The sequence below is a fragment of the Oncorhynchus masou genome, chromosome 24, assembly GCF_036934945.1.
Source record: "Oncorhynchus masou masou isolate Uvic2021 chromosome 24, UVic_Omas_1.1, whole genome shotgun sequence".
Classification (NCBI taxonomy): Eukaryota; Metazoa; Chordata; class Actinopteri; order Salmoniformes; family Salmonidae; genus Oncorhynchus; species Oncorhynchus masou.
Window position 1 is genome coordinate 95390621 of NC_088235.1, and position 21256 is coordinate 95411876.

Sequence of the window (21256 nt, forward strand, 5' to 3'; positions counted from 1 at the left end):
GTAGCTCAGTGTGGTACCTAGTTGGGACAAAATCCTGCAGTACCTGCGGCACTCCAGGAACAGGGTTGCCTACCCCTGATATAGGGAATAGGGTGTCATTTAGGCCGCAGTCATACACTCACATTTTCTTATTCTGTGGCTAGTGGTCCTCTTACCTCTCCACCTATTATTTTTGGAATCATTTGAATTGATCTTTGGTGAAGCCAGACAAAGCTTGCTATACTGTATATTTAATGTCTTTGACCAGGCAGGCATGTTAAGAGCTGTCAGTTGAATAGTGAGGTTACTGGACATTCATGATTTAATTGCAGCCGTGTATCTGAATGCTGCTGGAGTGCAAAGTGATGGATATTTCTTATTATTTAAATGAAGAACGAAGACTGAGTGGATCAATGACTGCGCATGTCAACACATACACACAAGACACACACACGCACACGCGAACACACACACACACCACTGTCGGTACACATTTAAGGGCCTGAAATACGAAGAGAAAAAATCTCCACGAATGTATTGTTTGGGTACTTCAGCCGTCTGCCGTGATCTTTGGGACTGATGGTCTGAAGGTCTTCAGCTCAAATGACTCTGTCCCCTTAGCTGCTGCTGTCAGAGGCTGACAGACCTCATGTTTATTTCATCTTGCGTCTGCCTGGGCTGTCTCCTTTCGCTATCCTCCCATGTCATTAACGCTGGGAGCAAAGAGGAGCAGGGTAGGAGGAGGAGTGAGGAGGAGCAGGGTTAGAAGAGGAGCAGGGAGGGAGCGGAGGGGAGTAAGGAGGATCAGGGTCTCTGCAGTGGCTGGCCTAATGAATTCCACCCCCCAACTAGTTACCCCGGCTCAAGATGTCAAATTAAAACAGCCTGGGAAAAAAAAAGAGAGAGAGAGAGAGAGAGAGAGAGAGAGAGTGTGAGAGAGAGAGAGTAGTGTGTGTGTGTGTGTGTGTCTGTGTGTTCACATTTGTATGTTCACATGTGTGTGAATGTATGCTCGTGTATACACCAAAAATGGTTGAACCAAGCCGTTCCAGGGGTAAGGATTTGGATTAAGAGAATGAATGGCTACAGCCTGTTGACCAGTAAGTTGGTGGGAGTGACAGAGGATATACAGATATGCAGGTTAGCATATTATTATTATTATTTTTTTCAAATGTCTCAGTCCTCGTCACATGCCTGGGAAGCTGGAACAGTCAGAGACAACATATGCAGGTTGTTTTCTGTTATTTTTTTGTCATGAATCTTGTTCTGGGGGCAGCTCTGCAGAGTTGTCACAAGCTGACACAGCCACAAAGTCATAGAATCTGATATTAAACCTAACCTTAACCACACTGCTAACACTAATACTTATCCCTAACCTTAAATCAAGACCAAAAAGCACATTGTTGTTTTCATACATTTTTACAATATAGCCATTTTGCAGCTGGCCTATCTAAGGGGTAATCGCTCAATTATGCCTCCAGAACAAAACTCATGACAATAAACATCACCCTGCATAATACAGTCGTGGCCAAAAGTTTTGAGAATGATACAAATATTAATTTTCACAAAGTCTGCTGCCTCAGTTTGTATGATGGCAATTTGCATATACTCCAGAATGTTATAAAGTCCCTCTTTGCCATCCAAATGAACTGAATCCCCCAAAAACATTTTCACTGCATTTCAGCCCTGCCACAAAAGGACCAGCTGACATCATGTCAGTGAGTCTCTCGTTAACACAGGTGTGAGTGTTGACAAGGACAAGGCTGAAGATCACTCTGTCATGCTGATTGAGTTCGAATAACAGACTGGAAGCTTCAAACGGAGGGTGGTGCTGGGAATCATTGTTCTTCCTCTGTCAGCCATGGTTACCTGCAAGGAAACACGTGCCGTCATCATTGCTTTGCACAAAAAGGGCTTCACAGGCAAGGATATCGCTGCCAGTAAGATTGCACCTAAATCAACCATTTATCGGATCATCAAGAACTTCAAGGAGAGCGATTCAATTGTTGTGAAGAAGGGCACCCAAGAAAGTCCAGCAAGCGCCCGGGCCGTCTCCTAAAGTTGATTCAGCTGTGGGATCGGGGCACCACCAGTACAGAGCTTGCTCAGGAATGGCAGCAGGCAGGTGTGAGTGCATCAAAACGCACAGTGAGGCGAAGACTTTTGGAGGATGGCCTGGTGTCAAGAAGGGCAGCAAAGAAGCCACTTCTCTCCAGGAAAAACATCAGGGACGGACTGATATTCTGCAAAGGGTATAGGGATTGGACTGCTGAGGACTGGGGTAAAGACATTTTCTCTGATGAATCCCCTTTCTGATTGTTTGGGGCATCTGGAAAAAAGCTTGTCCAGAGAAGACAAGGTGAGCTCTACCATCAGTCCTGTGTCATGCCAAAAGTAAAGCATCCTGAGACCATTCATGTGTGGGGTTGGTCCTCAGCCAAGGGAGAGGGCTCAATCACAATTTTGCTTAAGAACACAGCCATGAATAAAGAATCGTACCAACACATCCTCCGAGAGCAACTTCTCCCAATGCCTTTTCCAGCATGATGGAGCACCTTGCCATAAGGCAAAAGTGATAACTAAGTGGCTCGGGGAACAAAACATCGATATTTTGGGTCCATGGCCAGGAAACTCCCCAGACCTTAATCCCATTGAGAACTTGTGGTCAATCCTCAAGAGGCGGGTAGACAAACCAAACCCCACAAATTCTGACAAACTCCAAGCATTGATTATGCAGGAATGGCTGCCATCAGTCAGGATGTGGCCCAGAAGTTAATTGACAGCATGCCAGGGCGAATTGCAGAGGTCTTGAAAAAGAAGAGTCAACACTGCAAATATTGAGGCAGCAGACTTTGTGAAAATTAATATTTGTGTCATTCTCAAAATTTTTGGCCACGACTGTATATGTGTGCAGTGGTCAGAATACACCTAAAATGAAAGATTATGGCTGTGTACTTGGACAAAGAAAAACATCTTTACAGCTGAACTGAAAAGCATGAGTCTGTTGTCAGAGGCTCCTGCCATAAAATTGTGCTGCTTCAGATTATTTATGTATTGTTTTAATCTTTTCTTTACCTAGAGATGTCAGTTAAGAACAAATTCTTATTTTCATAGATGGCCTACGTTGGCCAAACCCGGACGACGCTGGGTCAATTGTGCACCGCCCTGTGGGACTCCCAATCACGGCCGGTTGACGACCTGTATTAACGTTCCCTTTATTTAAGCCCTGTGTGCTTACCATCAGTTTTATGATGATGAAAGCAGGGAGTTGCAACCAACAGCTGCATCTCTCAGAAAATCCCATAGATTACATCATAAGCATCGACAGCGTCTTAATTATGGTTATTTAGATGTCATTGTGATAAGCGTAACGAGGGCAGACGTGTGTTATTGAGCTGTGAGCTGCCTGCGACAGGCGGTTCCTCTGGCTGGGACCACCTACTACAGAATAGGGTTACTTATTGGAAGGTTGCTAGTGCTTTGTACAGTACATACAGTGGGGAGAACAAGTATTTGATAGACTGCCGATTTTGCAGGTTTTACTACTTACAAAGCATGTAGAGGTCTGTAATTTTTTATCATAGTTACACTTCAACTGTGAGAGACGGTATCTAAAACAAAAATCCAGAAAATCACATTGTATGATTTTAAAAAAATGTATTTGCTATATCAGTATTTGATACATCAGAAAACCAGAACTTAATATTTGGTACAGAAACCTTTGTTTGCAATTACAGAGATCATACATTTCCTGTAGTTTTTGACCAGTTTTGCACACACTGCCTCAAGGATTTTGTCCGAAACCAGATCATTCTGGTTTCGGGGCTGTTGCTGGGCAATACGGACTTTCAGCTCCCTCCAAAGATTTTCTATTGGGTTCAGGTCTGGAGACTGGCTAGGCCACTCCAGGACCTTGAGATGCTTCTTACGGAGCCACTCCTTAGTTGCCCTGGCTGTGTGTTTCGGGTCGTTGTCATGCTGGAAGACCCAGCCACGATCCATCTTCAATGCTCTTACTGAGGGAAGGAGGTTGTTGGCCAAGATCTCGCGATACATGGCCCCATCCATCCTCCCCTCAATATGGTGCAGTCGTCCTGTACTGTCCCCTTTGCAGAAAAGCATCCCCAAAGAATGATGTTTCCACCTCCATGCTTCACGGTTGCGATGGTGTTCTTGGGGTTGTACTCATCCTTCTTTTTTTCTTTGAGCCTGTGGTCCCAGCTCTCTTCAGGTCATTGACCAGGTCCTGCCGTGTAGTTCTGGGCTGATCCCTCACCTTCTTCATGATCATTGATGCCCCACGAGGTGAGATCTTGCATGGAGCCCCAGACCGAGGGTGATTGACCGTCATCTTGAACTTCTTCCATTTTCTAATAATTGCGCCAACAGTTGTTGCCTTCTCACCAAGCTGCTTGCCTACTGTCCTGTAGCCCATCCCAGCCTTGTGCAGGTCTACAATTTTATCACTGATGTCCTTACACAGCTCTCTGGTCTTGGTCATTGTGGAGAGGTTGGAGTGTGTTTGATTGAGTGTGTGGACAGGTGTCTTTTATACAGGTAAGGAGTTCAAACAGGTGCAGTTAATACAGGTAATGAGTGGAGAACAGGAGGGGTTCTTAAAGAAAAACTAACAGGTCTGTGAGAGCCGGAATTCTTACTGGTTGGTAGGTGATCAAATACTTATGTCATGCAATAAAATGCAAATTAATTACTGTAAAATCATACAATGTGATTTTCTGGATTTTTGTTCTCGATTCTGTCTCTCACAGTTGAAGTGTACCTATGATAAAAACATTACAGACCTCTACATGCTTTGTAAGTAGAAAAACCTGCAAAATCGGCAGTGTTTCAAATACTTGTTCTCCACACTGTAAGTACAGTGTTGATTTGCTCACTTGTAATTTATTGTCCACTGTGGCCTATTTATTGCTTTACCTCCTCATGCCATTCGTACACACTGTATATAGACTTTTTTATTGTGTTATTGACTGTATGTTTGTTTATTCCATGTGTAACTCTGTGTTGTTGTTTGTGTTGCACTGCTTTGCTTTATCTTGTCCAGTTAACAGTTGTAAATGAGAACTTGTTCTCAACTGGCCTACCTGGTTAAATAAAGGTGAAATAATGTTTGTTTTTTAAATAGTCTGTTTAGGATAGGGGTTGCTATTGTTATAATACCAAGTAGCGCTTGCTATTCATGATATCAATCGTTCACAAGGGAGCAAAGTTGCCCAATTCTAGTAACTTTCCCACAGGTTTTCCACAAATCCCGATTGGAATCAGGAGGGAAGAGGCTAACCTGGGTACCAGTCTGTTAAGATATCATTCCACTCTTTGTCATGCCAAACATGGCTTGACAAGGAGTCGTATGTTAGCACAAACAGACAGGATTTCTGTTACCCTATAAACACATCTGACTGCTTGTTGTAGCTACAAATAAGTGAGGCTAGCTCTGTGAAGTCTGTGCATTTACCAGGCTAGCTCTGTGAAGTCTGTGCATTTACCAGGCTAGCTCTGTGAAGTCTGTGCATTTACCAGGCTAGCTCTGTGAAGTCTGTGCATTTACCAGGCTAGCTCTGTGAAGTCTGTGCCTTTCCAAGGCTAGCTCTGTGAAGTCTGTGCATTTCCAAGGCTAGCTCTGTGAAGTCTGTGCATTTACCAGGCTAGCTCTGTGAAGTCTGTGCCTTTCCAAGGCTAGCTCTGTGAAGTCTGTGCATTTACCAGGCTAGCTCTGTGAAGTCTGTGCATTTACCAGGCTAGCTCTGTGAAGTCTGTGCATTTACCAGGCTAGCTCTGTGAAGTCTGTGCATTTCCCAGGCTAGCTCTGTGAAGTCTGTGCATTTCCCAGGCTAGCTCTGTGAAGTCTGTGCATTTCCCAGGCTAGCTCTGTGAAGTCTGTGCCTTTCCAAGGCTAGCTCTGTGAAGTCTGTGCATTTCCCAGGCTAGCTCTGTGAAGTCTGTGCATTTACCAGGCTAGCTCTGTGAAGTCTGTGCATTTACCAGGCTAGCTCTGTGAAGTCTGTGCATTTACCAGGCTAGCTCTGTGAAGTCTGTGCATTTACCAGGCTAGCTCTGTGAAGTCTGTGCATTTACCAGGCTAGCTCTGTGAAGTCTGTGCATTTCCCAGGCTAGCTCTGTGAAGTCTGTGCATTTACCAGGCTAGCTCTGTGAAGTCTGTGCCTTTCCAAGGCTAGCTCTGTGAAGTCTGTGCATTTCCCAGGCTAGCTCTGTGAAGTCTGTGCATTTACCAGGCTAGCTCTGTGAAGTCTGTGCCTTTCCAAGGCTAGCTCTGTGAAGTCTGTGCATTTACCAGGCTAGCTCTGTGAAGTCTGTGCATTTACCAGGCTAGCTCTGTGAAGTCTGTGCATTTCCAAGGCTAGCTCTGTGAAGTCTGTGCATTTACCAGGCTAGCTCTGTGAAGTCTGTGCATTTCCCAGGCTAGCTCTGTGAAGTCTGTGCATTTCCCAGGCTAGCTCTGTGAAGTCTGTGCATTTCCCAGGCTAGCTCTGTGAAGTCTGTGCATTTCCCAGGCTAGCTCTGTGAAGTCTGTGCATTTACCAGGCTAGCTCTGTGAAGTCTGTGCATTTCCCAGGCTAGCTCTGTGAAGTCTGCATTTCCCAGAGGACTGAGTTAGTACCCATCAGAAATGACCGCTACTGCCATCTGAGGGGGAGGAGGCCTCCCTGTGTGTGTTTCATTCTCTGATAGTACCAGCCGATGGACAATGGTGTCAATCAATTCAACAGAGGAGCATGGCTCTGTCTCTACTGGGATGATTCTGTGCTGTGTGGAGGGGGTCATAGGAGGTGCAGATACAAACTGCCTGGCCTGCAGGCTAGGCTATGGGAAGACAACTCCAAATACAACCTCAATGACCAATCCATCCTCTAAGACTGATGATACATGTGGGACTGGGGAAATAACTATTTTCCCATGACAAGTGATTAAATAATTATTTAGAGTGATTCATTACATTGTTTTGATTGTGATCGTCACAGTTGTATCTGATATGAACATGTCATTGAGGACTGGACAAACACTGGAGCTTAGATGACATAGCATTATGTTTTCTTCCTGTGGACTGTCTGTGAGTAAGTTAACAACAGTTGATATACAAGAAGCACAGTAAATAGTACCAACCAGAAGAACCCATTGGCTACACATTTCTTGAGTTTTCCAGAATGAGGCTCCAGTAGGTGTGGGTGTCTGACATCCCTCCCTAGCGGTCCCCTCATCATATTACCCAGAGTACATTGGCGTGGTGGATCACCTTGGCCATCCCATCAGCCCCACGGCTTGTTAGACTGAAAGAATGCACTGCCTTAATTAAAGATCTGTAAATATCCTTCAATGGACTGCATTTGCACATTAAGAGAGATTTGCGGAATCGGCAGTGTAATACATTTTAATTAAGGATTAATTACAAAATGATGGGGATTTCAGTTTGCCTGGCTGGCAGTCTTGGCTGGGTGTGTACAGCTGTACTGTAGCTGGGGATGCTGCCTGGCTGGCAGTCTGGGCTGGGTGTGTACAGCTGTACTGTAGATGGGGATGCTGCCTGGCTGGCAGTCTGGGCTGGGTGTGTACAGCTGTACTGTAGACGGGGATGCTGCCTGGCTGGCAGTCTGGGCTGGGTGTGTACAGCTGTACTGTAGCTGGGGATGCTGCCTGGCTGGCAGTCTGGGCTGGGTGTGTACAGCTGTACTGTAGATGGGGATGCTGCCTGGCTGGCAGTCTGGGCTGGGTGTGTACAGCTGTACTGTAGACGGGGATGCTGCCTGGCTGGCAGTCTGGGCTGGGTGTGTACAGCTGTACTGTAGATGGGGATGCTGCCTGGCTGGCAGTCTCGGCTGGGTGTGTACAGCTGTACTGTAGACGGGGATGCTGCCTGGCTGGCAGTCTGGGCTGGGTGTGTACAGCTGTACTGTAGATGGGGATGCTGCCTGGCTGGCAGTCTGGGCTGGGTGTGTACAGCTGTACTGTAGACGGGGATGCTGCCTGGCTGGCAGTCTGGGCTGGGTGTGTACAGCTGTACTGTAGATGGGGATGCTGCCTGGCTGGCAGTCTGGGCTGGGTGTGTACAGCTGTACTGTAGACGGGGATGCTGCCTGGCTGGCAGTCTGGGCTGGGTGTGTACAGCTGTACTGTAGACGGGGATGCTGCCTGGCTGGCAGTCTGGGCTGGGTGTGTACAGCTGTACTGTAGCTGGGGATGCTGCCTGGCTGGCAGTCTGGGCTGGGTGTGTACAGCTGTACTGTAGATGGGGATGCTGCCTGGCTGGCAGTCTGGGCTGGGAGTGTACAGCTGTACTGTAGATGGGGATGCTGCCTGGCTGGCAGTCTGGGCTGGGTGTGTGGCTGTACTGTAGACGGGGATGCTGCCTGGCTGGCAGTCTGGGCTGGGTGTGTACAGCTGTACTGTAGACGGGGATGCTGCCTGGCTGGCAGTCTGGGCTGGGTGTGTACAGCTGTACTGTAGATGGGGATGCTGCCTGGCTGGCAGTCTGGGCTGGGTGTGTACAGCTGTACTGTAGATGGGGATGCTGCCTGGCTGGCAGTCTGGGCTGGGTGTGTACAGCTGTACTGTAGATGGGGATGCTGCCTGGCTGGCAGTCTGGGCTGGGTGTGTACAGCTGTACTGTAGACGGGGATGCTGCCTGGCTGGCAGTCTGGGCTGGGTGTGTACAGCTGTACTGTAGATGGGGATGCTGCCTGGCTGGCAGTCTGGGCTGGGTGTGTACAGCTGTACTGTAGATGGGGGTGCTGCCTGGCTGGCAGTCTGGGCTGGGTGTGTACAGCTGTACTGTAGATGGGGATGCTGCCTGGCGTCTGCTGTTAGAGGAATATTGAGAACCGTGGCTTTCTGCTTAATGCTTGCTGCTTGACTTTGACAGGAGCTGAGGGAGCATCTTAAGGTCTCCCTAAAAACAAAAAGCTTTGTCTCTCTCTCTCTCTCTCTCTCTCTCTCTCTCTCTCTCTCTCTCTCTCTCTCTCTCTCTCTCTCTCTCTCTCTCTCTCTCTCTCTCTCTCTCTCTCCCTCTCTCTCTCTTTCTCCCCCGCTCTTTCCCTCTCACTCCCGCTCTTTCCCCTCTCACTCCCGCTCTTTCCCCTCTCACTCCCGCTCTTTCCCCTCTCACTCTATCTCCCTCTCCCTCTCTCTCTCTCTCTCACTCTATCTCCCTCTCCCTCTCTCTCTCTCTCTCTATCTCCCTCTCCCTCTCCCTCTCTCTCTCTCTCTCTCTCTCTCTCTCTCTCTCTCTCTCACTCTATCTCCCTCTCTCTCTCTCTCTCTCTATCTCCCTCTCCCTCTCTCTCTCTCTCTCTCTCTATCTCCCTCTCCCTCTCCCTCTCTCTCTCTCTCACTCTATCTCCCTCTCCCTCTCTCTCTCTCTCTCTCTCTCTCACTCTATCTCCCTCTCCCTCTCACTCTCACTCTATCTCCCTCTCCCTCTCTCTCTCTCACTCTATCTCCCTCTCCCTCTCTCTCTCTCACTCTATCTCCCTCTCCCTCTCTCTCTCTCTCACTCTATCTCCCTCTCCCTCTCTCCCGCTCCGAATGAAGAAAAAAAAGGCACATTTACAGGAGGTGGGAGGGTCTCTCACCTTTCTTTGGCTTAATTACATTTTCTCATCCCCCATCCGCTCTCTCTCCTCATCTCCCCTTCCCTCTTTCCTGTCTCTTGTTTGCCTGGTGGAGCAGCGGAGTGGCTCTGAGACACGGAACACTAGTTGTGCTAGCAATTATGTTAATGGCGTGCTATTAGGCCATGATTCCGTATGAGCGATCGGGGAGAGGAAGAGCCCCGGCGGCAGAAAATGATAACAGAGCGTGCGCCTTGTTGATACCGCTCCAGCAGGATCATTTGCATAATGAACCCTCCCCACTAACGAGGGGTGTGGCCTCAACAGCAGCAACGAGCTCATCAGGATGCTGAGGAGTCTCATCGCAGCATGAGGCGAGAATAGAGGAGGATAGAGAGGAATCACAATGTGACAAACAAGATGCATGATGCACTAATGATTGTGAAATGAATGGGGGCAATGTACTACACAACTGTAGCGTGTTTTGGCTTGTTTCAGGTGATACCATCCATACAGAGGATGACACACCTCACCCTTCCAATATCTTATCTAGACAACTGAGAGAGAGAGAGAGAAAAACAGAGAAACAGAGAGGAAGACATAAATACAAAAATACATATTAATAATTATAGCTCCCATGGTGCTGCAGTGATATTTATCTTCAATAATCACCTCTGGTGAATTCCAGGTATATATCTGATCCATCGGATAAATCCACAAAGCATCGTTCATCTGACTGGTATCACCCTGGGACTCTGTGGATGCCTGCCTAGCAGAAATAAAAGGAAGTTGAGAGGGGAATGCTCTAATTAATGTTGTTATGTTGAGCTCCTTTTCTCCCATCGTATTAATACTGTTGGATCTTATGTGCTGATATTATTGATCCCAACCTTCACCTTCCCAAACTTTATTAATCTGCTGGAGCCGAACTACATCTTTATTTATGCATTGTTCATTCCTTTCTTTCTTTCTTTCTTTCTGTCTTTCTTTCTTTCTTTCTCTCTCTCTCCCCTCTTTCTCTCTCTCCCTCCCTCTATCTCTCTCTCCCTCTTTCTCTCTTTCCCTCTCTCTCTCCCTCCTTCTCTCCATCTCTCTCTCCCTCTTCTCTCTCTCTCTCTCTCCATCTCTCTTGCCCTCTTTGTATCTCTCTTTCTCTGTGTCTCCTCTCTCTCCCTCTTTCTTGTTGTCTTCATGTATTATTTGTGCCTTGCTGTGTGTGTTTCCACAGTCTGCAAGGCCTGTCGTCTTTAGACCCAGCCTCAGGATTTGATCAGAATGAACCTGTGGTCCTGGGGAAGACATTAAACACCCCTTAATGAGAATCCCTCCTAATCATATTAGTGGCTGGAGCAGTGTGTACGTGTGCATGTGTGTATTTGTGTTTGTGTGTCTGTGCATGTGTGTGTGTGTGTTTTTGTGTGTGTGTGTCTGTGCGTGCGTGCGTGTGTGCGTGTGGGGGATCTGGATCCTTAGTGCTCCCTCTGCTCCCTCTTCTTGGACGTGACTGCTATGCTGATAAGGCGGGGGATCAATAATTTAGGCCTAGGCCTTAATGGTGGGGTGAAGAGAAACCGATACATCTGAGTCTGAGATTACATTTGGAAGGCACAGCCTTGCAACCAAGATCAAGTGAAACACTAGCGGGCAGCTGGAAGGATAGTTAACTGCAAAGGAAGTCTGACTGTGTTTTCCCGTAAAGGCCTGCACTCAGTACATTACACAAGGCTATAGAGGTATTGGAAGTCACTATGAATAGGAGCATCATGCAGCCAAGTCATTTGCATTAAAAGTAAATGTAATTGATTATGGAACAGTAACATTGACTGTATATGAACATGATCATATCCAACTCAACCGGTCTATGTGTTAAATAACTCAACACGTCTCTGTGGTCAATAACTAAACCTGTCTCTGTGGTAAATATCTCAACCCATCTCTGTGGTAAATATCTCAACCCGTCTCTGTGGTAAATAACTAAACCTGTCTCTGTGGTAAATATCTCAACCCATCTCTGTGGTAAATAACTCAACCTGTCTCTGTGGTAAATAACTCAACCCATCTCTGTAGTAAATAACTAAACCTGTCTCTGTGGTAAATATCTCAACCCATCTCTGTGGTAAATAACTCAACCTGTCTCTGTGGTAAATAACTCAACCCATCTCTGTGGTAAATAACTCAACCTGTCTCTGTGGTAAATAACTCAACACGTCTCTGTGGTAAATAACTCAACCCATCTCTGTGGTAAATAACTCAACCTGTCTCTGTGGTAAATAACTCAACCTGTCTCTGTGGTAAATAACTCAACCCGTCTCTGTGGTAAATAACTAAACCTGTCTCTGTGGTAAATAACTCAACACGTCTCTGTGGTAAATAACTCAACCCGTCTCTGTGGTAAATAACTAAACCTGTCTCTGTGGTAAATATCTCAACACGTCTCTGTGGTAAATAACTCAACCTGTCTCTGTGGTAAATAACTCAACCTGTCTCTGTGGTAAATAACTCAACACGTCTCTGTGGTAAATAACTCAACACGTCTCTGTGGTAAATAACTCAACACGTTTCTGTGGTAAATAACTAAACCTGTCTCTGTGGTAAATATCTCAACCCATCTCTGTGGTAAATAACTTAACCTGTCTCTGTGGTAAATATCTCAACCCATCTCTGTGGTAAATAACTTAACCTGTCTCTGTGGTAAATAACAACCCGTCTCTGTGGTAAATAACTAAACCTGTCTCTATGGTAAATATCTCAACCCATCTCTGTGGTAAATAACTTAACCTGTCTCTGTGGTAAATATCTCAACCCATCTCTGTGGTAAATAACTTAACCTGTCTCTGTGGTAAATAACAACCCGTCTCTGTGGTAAATAACTAAACCTGTCTCTGTGGTAAATATCTCAACCCATCTCTGTGGTAAATAACTTAACCTGTCTCTGTGGTAAATAACAAACCGTCTCTGTGGTAAATAACTCAACCCATCTCTGTGGTAAATATCTCAACCCATCTCTGTGGTAAATAACTTAACCTGTCTCTGTGGTAAATAACAACACGTCTCTGTGGTAAATAACTTAACCTGTCTCTGTGGTAAATAACTCAACCCATCTCTGTGGTAAATAACAACACGTCTCTGTGGTAAATAACTCAACCTGTCTCTGTGGTAAATATCTCAACCCATCTCTGTGGTAAATATCTCAACCCATCTCTGTGGTAAATAACTCAACACGTCTCTGTGGTAAATAACTCAACCCGTCTCTGTGGTAAATAACTTAACCTGTCTCTGTGGTAAATAATTATCTTTAGAGACTTTTTCAGGTCATCTTCCTTTAGAGGAGCCACACATAATCGTCAAGTGTACAGAGCAGAGCCCTAGCTCTGAGCTTTGTGCAGCCCTCTACACATCCCCCCCCAGGGAAACATCCATGCATCTTTTAAAGGTTCCCTCCACATCACATCAGCAGGGCCAAAGCAGAGTACCCTGTTCTGCTCTCTGCTGCAGTCACTCCCTCAATTATTCAAGTAAGCCTTGGTTCTGACGCTCTGTTTTAACTTATCCCTGGAACAGAGGACAGAGGAGAAAGTAGACACATGCATAGGACAGTAGCTCCAGCCAAGCATCAGTTATATCCTCCTCTCCCCAGACCCTGAGGGAAAAGACAAAGAGAGAGATGGTGACAATTTTCCATTCCCTCTGTTTCTGTGTATAAGGAGATCATATGTTTGTTGGAAACTTGGAACGGGTTTTGAAACATTCATATGGATTTCATATTTCAGACGTTTCCCTGTTCAAACAGAATGATGTATTGTGGGTTGTGTTAGAGTTTTCCATCACTGCATGCACTGTCACTGGATGTCAGAGAAAAAAGGGCTGTATGCAAACAATTATACCAGGGACACATTTGGTCATGATGTTTTCTGTGATTGATGTGTGAGGGCTGTGGTTTCAACCCTAATGAAGTCCAAATGGTCGTGATTGAAACATTTTGTTATTGAGTTGGCTCTGACAAACACCAACACTAACAGACGTCATTGTATCTTCAGTACTTCAGTCTTTGGGGCTATGTCCCAAATGGCACCCTATTCCCTCTTGAGTGCACTACTTTTGACCTGAGCCCCATAAGTAGTTATATAGGGAATAGGGTGCCATTTGGGATACAGGCTATGGTAGTGAGAGAAATGAGAGAAATGAACAATAAACAAAGAAATCATGAGAAAGGATTCCACATTATTCCGGTTATAATTTGTAATATGAGGAGGATTCAGTTCCAGTATATCTTCGGTGTTAGAGCCTTAGGGGGAAGAATTCCTCTCGATTTGATTTGATGTGATCGTTTACTTTTTCATTAAAATACTGAAGGAAACCGACAGAAAAACTCTTCTGGCTCTAGGCAAAATGATTATAAACTCCATCCATTGTCTGTCTGAATTGATGCTGTCTCAAAACTGCAATTAAATATTGATGTCCATGTAAACACACGTCCCCTATTGAGCAGTTTATTCAGAATCAAAGCCGTCACACTGAGTTTGCCTCCCAAATGGGACCCTATTCCCTACATAGTGCACTAGTTTTGACCTGAGCTCAAGGTTAGCCCATAGGGCTCTGGTCAAAAGTAGTGCATCATATAGGGAATAGAGTGCCATTTGGGATGTACACTGAACTGGAGTCAGGAACGACTGAGCAGCTATTAGCTTGAATAATAGGACCATTGTTGTCTCTTGACTTGGGCTTCAGTGATTCACAGTGACAAACAGAAGTGTTCAAACGCCAAATTGAAATGAAAATTCCTTCAATGCTGTCAATAAAATTGAATAGATCATTCTGTAAGTAGAGCTAACATACAGTATATGTTGATGTTTGGAGACGTGTAATGGAAACAATTGTTCAGTTCAGTTCAGTGAAAGTGTCAATCATTCCTTCACCCCCATAGACATGAATAATATTCCTTCATTCAGACAGAAGACATACAGATGGATTAGCAGTGGATAGTTGATAAACAGACATAGTTAGATTTATTCAGCTTCATCCGCAATCAATCAACACACAACTCTGAAGTGGTTTTGTTGTTTGAAAGAAACATACGTCTTTGAATGTAATACAGAATCCACATGGCTGTCATAATTTTTTTAAATTAAAAAACACTCTAACCACTAGGCTACGCTGCTCTAGATAGTGATGCACCATTATCACATCTTTGACCGATACCGATATCCGATATCAAACGTTTTAGTGGCCTTTTAAGCATTCTAGTACAGTTAAATAGTTAACACACACACATGGACACAGCGGTCTAAGGCACTGCATCTCAGTGCTAGAGGAGTCACTACAGTCCCTGGTTAGAGTCCAGGCTGTATCACATCCGGCCCTGAGTCCCATAGGGCGGCACATAATTGTCCCAGTGTCATCCAGGGTAGGCCATCATTATAAATAAGAATTTGTTCTTAACTGACTTGCCTAGTTAAATAAAGGTTGCACACACACACACACACACACACACACACACACACACACACACACACACACACACACACACACACACACACACACACACACACAAAACTGACCAAAAAGTTATTTTGTTGGCATTTCCGTACGTTACCAGCAAAGCATAACAAAACCTATTTCTTTCACTTACTTGCTGTGCTGTTTGGTTGTTCATTTGTTCAGTCATTTCAGTCTCAACCAGGATTTCATCATACATGTCAAGCAGTTTCAGCTCTGTCTGTCCATGGCCTCTCTTCCTCGGTGCGCACTGTCACCGTGTCTGTTTCCATCTTGTCCAGCTGTGTCTGTAACATGTCACATAAGCCCTGTTTCTTGTCTGTATCGACGTAGCGGTCCTTGTACCTAGCATCGAGCATGGTGGCGACACAGTAAAGACAGAATGCCACCGAATTGCTTGTTCACAGCCTGTCGGCAGTTTTGTTGAGCAGGCGTTTCAATGCCATGACAGAGGGTATCACGTCTGCTGCAGGCACAGTTGATGAGCTTATTTCTCCAGTCAGTTGTTCGAATGGAGCTAGGAGTGTATTCATGTTTCCTAGTTTTAAACATGTTCTCAAATGCCATTGAAATGGCAGCAGCGGTATGACAACCAGCACATTCATGAGCATGAAATATGACTTTACTCAGTACGAAATCCTCAACGACCCACTGTGCTGTCAGATTCAGCATGCTCATGGAGCTCATATCACTGGTCTAAATGTCAGTCGTGAAGCTAATGGCAGTGACGCTATTACTGTGTTACTCCGGTACGGCAACATCTGAAAAGTAGCGCACTTGGTAGTGTTTATTGGTGCTCGACCAGTCGGCGATATCCAACATCACCCGTGACAGAGAACGGTTGATTGTCAAGGGCAATGATTTCCATTATCTTGGCGTTAATGGATTTCGCCTTTGAGTTGTCTCGCTGAAATGTTCATACTCTATCCAATGACTGCTGGACTTGTTGACTGCTTGATCCACACAGCAGACATTGTGGGCTAGGTTAGGAATGCTGTGTTGCACGTGTAGCGCAACATTTTACGTGGCGTCATTATGTCATGTGCCTACGTTATATAGTTATGCACAGCAGCTTTGACATCGGTTTTTAACATCGGCATTAAACTAAACATCAGCATCCCTAGTTCTAGAGGTTTGGAATTCTGGTGGAAAGAGATTCTATGTGCTGTCTGTGAGTCCAGTATTCTCAATCTGTCTTGCCTTGTTGATAAGTCTGTCAACTAGTTTTATGAGAATGGCTATTCTCTTTGCTGAATGTATTGTTGTTGCAGTAGAACTCGGCTTGTGCGATCCTCAAGAATGTGTGAACATCAGCCACATGGGGCATTGACAGTCAGGGGCTGCATGATAAAATGTATGAAGGAATTTCTGAGGGAATTCTTTGCTCAAAAGGAGAGGCTTCAGTCTTTTTCTTCTATTTTTCTCTGTCACCCCCCCCCCCCACCTCCCCACCCCGCCCCTCTCTCTCGTTCTCTCGCCCCCCGTTCTCTCGCCCCCCTCTTGCTCTCTCTGCTTATCTCTGAATTATACAGTATATCTCCCGCCAGCAGCCAGGGTGGTGTTTTTTATTTTGTTCATCTTCGCCTGATATCTCAGGGCCGACTCAATGGCTTTGTGGAATAGAAACATTATAGACTCTTACTGCAATGCATAGAACAACTAAAGGGGAGGGGAGGTGTGTTTGTGCCTGCCTCCGTGTATGTGCGTGTGTTTCGGTTTACATGTGTGTGTGTGCCTGTGTGTGTTTACCGTGAGCCGTGTCTTGAAGCTTCCTTGCCACCATACTCCTGGGAGAAGGGAAGCCATCCACATATAAGAAATGAATGACGTAATGTGCCGGGAGGTAATGGGCTTATGTAACCTACTGGAACAGAGGAGCTCATTAGATACTGGGGACTTAACCCCAGCCGTGCCCGACCATCCTTCCTCCTGCTTCCTTTGTCACTGCAACCCTGTGGGAAAAAGGCAGGCGATTGAAGATTTTTCCAAATTAGTACCCTGTTCCTATATAGTGCACTCTGTAGGGAATAGAGTACCGTTTGGGACACAACCATAGACTGGAAGGACTGTGGTTGTCTGTGGCTCAGTCGGCAAGCGTGTGGTGCTAGCAACACCAAGGTTGGAAGTTCAATTCCTTCAGGGATCACTTACATAGAGTACATACATATCCCAAGTTCAAGAAACATTGGGAATTGGCTGCACTCTGAAAAAACTTTATTTTGCAAAAAGTCGTCACCTCATTTCACCTTTTTATTTTCGGCCGGACAGGCTAAAATATTTGGCCAGTTATGCCTTGATCAGAGCATCAAGAGATGTGCCAAAGCCATTGTTTTTATATACAGGTGCATAGGTGATAATTACAATTTCCCACACCTGTGGGAGGCTGGTACATAGTGGTAATAAAACATTAGTGAACCAACAACTATTACAATATACAGTGCCAGTCAAAGTTTGGACACACCTACTCATTCAAGGGTTTTTCTGGATTTTTACTTGATTTCTACATTGTAGAATAATAGTAAAGACATCAAAACGATGAATTAGCACATATGGAATCATGTAGTAACCAAAAAAGTGTTTAACAAATCAAAATATATATTAGATTTTAGATTCACCAAAGTAGGCACCCCTTGCCTATTTGACAGATTTGCACACTCTTGGCATTCTCTCAACCAGCTTCATGAGGAATGCTTTTCCAACAGTCTTGAAGGAGTTCCCACATATGCTGAGCACTTGTTGGCTGCTTTTCCTTTACTCTGCATCTAAGTTGGGTTGAGGTCAGGTGATTGTGGAGGCCGGGTCATCTGATGCAGCACTCCATCACCCTCCTTCTTGGTCAAATAGCTCACATAGAACATTGTAGGGATGTTACCGCCTTAATATATGTCATGTATTCCAGGCCAATAAAGCCAAACACGGCCCACCGTCCTCTTTGCGCTCATCTGAACATACCATGTATCCTCTTTCATGCCTTTGTGAGGGGCAGGCTGGCAGAGACAGGCAGGCTGGCAGACAGACATACAGACAGACAGACAGGCAGGCAGGCTGGCAAACAGACAGACAGACAGACAGACAGACAGACAGACAGACAGACAGACAGACAGGCAGGCAGATAGGCAGGTAGTCAGACAGGCTGGAGGTCAGACATGCTGGCAGTCAGACAGGCTGACAGACAGACAGGCTGGCAGGCTGGCAGGCAGACAGACAGACAGATAGGCAGGTAGTCAGACAGGCTGACAGACAGACAGGCTAGCAGGCAAAGGAGGCAGTGTTGAGGATGTCAGAGTTTCCGGTCTATTTCCAGCGCTGCGCCTCATTCTACAGTAGGTGACTAGGGGACTGTGTGTCATTAAAGGGCCGTCCTCTGCCTCTACCCAAGTATGAAATGCAGTGCCTTAGAGAGGCTGGTCTGCTTTGTTTTGTTCCACCAGAGTGTCGCAACATGGACATCGTGGGCAGAGAGATCAAGGATAACCATGGCAGACCTTTTTATTCAACATTTCTGTCATGATTTGATCATATTAAAACAGACTTTTCTGGACTGTAATAACGACTGTAATAATGATCAACATTGAAATCTACAATATACTGTATGTGCCAAGTGTCCAAAGTCTATACTTCATTGTAGATTAAGAGGAATAAATAGATATCATTGATAATAAGGAATCATATTAAGACAAGGACATACTACAACTTTGTGGTTTCTCTGAAGGTGACTGACTCTGAGCCAGATCAGAGCATAGAGAACAGTCTCCCAGGACCTATAACCATAACAGTAAAACAACCTCAATTATTCCCCAGTTGACCATTTTCAAACCATTTTATAGTTGATTCAAAGATATAAAACTTTATTGGGTAAAAGGAGAAAGGACAGTTGACAGTGCGTAGTATGGTTTTCCAGGCGCAGGTTTAGGCTGTCAATGTTATAACCCCTCTGTTACATTTAAAAACTTTATTGGACAGGACTTCTGGAGAAAGTATAGAAAATTAGGCGTTTATTAGGTTTTGTGCCCTGTGTGTGTAGACTGCATGGTGATGGTAACCTATTCCCTACGTAGTGAATTACTTTTGACCAGGGCCAATAGGGTAGTGCACTAAATAGGGGATAGGGTGCCATTTGGGATGAATCCCCAGTATGTGTGTCTATCTAATGTTTCAATGAGTAATTCATTCAGAACTACAGGCTGTAAATATAAATAGTATTTCTCAGACAGCTGCTGAAACATGATATACAGTATCAATATTTAGCACCACAGATGTTGCTTGTTATTTTACAATGCCAATCATCTCCTGATCGACCCCTCTAAGTGGCAAACAGCTGATTGATATACTCTAGTAAAATTCCAAAAACACAACAAGGCCTTGATAATAAACTACTGGTGAATATCAAGATGTCTGATTATAACTATTTTATAATTGGCTAGCCTCTTCAGTTTTTAAAACGTCCTGTGTGATTTACTATAATGGAACATTTCATATGTACTGTAGTATTCAACATTTTAAAAATCAAATCTACTGCATTTCATATCTTGGTGGCTCTGGTGATACATACAAAAGTCATAGTTATTAAGCGCATATAGTGCTGGTAGCTGTGAGGACTGGAGCAGTTATAGAAGCCCTTTGCTAAGACAGCTGCTTCACTCTGCTTTACTCTGCTCTACTCTGCTTTACTCTGGTCAAAAAATGTTATGCCAGCAAAGATATTCAGATCACAGCTATGCTGAGAGAGAGAGAGAGAGAGAGAGAGAGAGAGAGAGAGAGAGAGGGCATACATCTACATCAGATTTAGCTCTGGACTCAGTAACGTACCAGTCCCTTTCTACTGCCAAACTCGTCTTGGATTCGTGTGAATTTTAGATGATATCTTGATAGATTTCTGACGGTTAGCAAAAACCTGCAGATTGCAAATATAGTCAGGAGAGTATGTTGAAATACAACCATACATCTCACTACACACGCTACTTATTAAAACATTCCCCAACCAGAAACCGTGGCTAGATGGCAGCATTTGCGCAAAACTGAAAAGCAGCGAACCACTGCTTTTAATCAGGGCAAGGTGACCGGAAACATGACCAAATACAAACAGTGTAGCTATTCCCTCTGCAAGTTAATCAAACAAGCTAAGCATCAGTATAGAGTCGCAATTCAAAGGCTCAGACACGAGAGGTATGTGGCAGGGTCTACAGTCAATCACGGACTACAAAAGAAAAACCAGCCCCATCGCAGACCACGATTTCTTGCTCCCAGACAGACAAAACAACTTCTTTGCTCGCTTTGAGGACAATACAGTGCAACTGACACGGCCCGCTACCAAAACCTGCGGGCTCTCCTTCACTGCAGCCAACTTGAGTAAAACATTTAAACGTGTTAACCCTTGCAAGGCTGCAGGCCCAGACGGCATCCCCAGCCGAGTCCTCAGAGCATGCACAGACCAGCTAGCTGGTGTGTTTATGGACATATTCAATCAATCCCTATCCCAGTCTGCTGTTCCCACATGCTTCAAGAAGGCCACCATTGTTCCTGTTCCCAATAAATCTAAGGTAACTGAGCTAAATGACTACCGCCCCGTAGCACTCACTTCCGTCATCATGAAGCGCTTTGAGAGACTAGTCAAGGACCATATCACCTCCACCCTACCTGACATCCTAGACCCACTCCAATTTGCTTACCGCCCCAATAGGTCCACAGACGACGCAATCGCAATCACACTGCACACTGCCCTAACCCATCTGGACAAGATGAATACCTATGTAAGAATACTGTTCATCGACTACAGTTCATTATTTAACACCATAGTACCCTCCAAACTCGTCATTAAGCTCGAGACTCTGGGTTTCGACCCCACCCTGTGCAACTGGGTCCTGGACTTCCTGACGGGCCGCCCCCCAGGTGGTGAGGGTAGGTAACAACATCTCCACCCTGCTGATCTTCAACACTGGGTCCCCACAAGGGTGTGTTCTCAGCCCTCTCCTGTACTCCCTGTTCACCCACGACTGTGTGGCCATGCACGCCTCCAACTCAATCATCAAGTTTGCAGACAACACTACAGTGGTAGGCTTGATTACCAACAACAACGAGACGGCCTACAGGGAGGAGGTGAGTGCCCTTGGAGTGTGGTGTCAGGAAAATAACCTCACACTCAACAAAACAAAAGAGATGATCGTGGAGTTCAGGAAACAGCAGAGGGAGCACCTCTCTAT

The 21256-nt window shown here is 45.3% G+C and overlaps 1 protein-coding gene across 4 annotated transcripts in view; it reads left to right on the plus strand.

Annotated features, from left to right (window-relative positions):
* Positions 1-21256, plus strand: part of LOC135513076 (pre-B-cell leukemia transcription factor 1) — a 113272-nt gene that overhangs the window by 33385 nt on the left and 58631 nt on the right. The window lies entirely within an intron of this gene.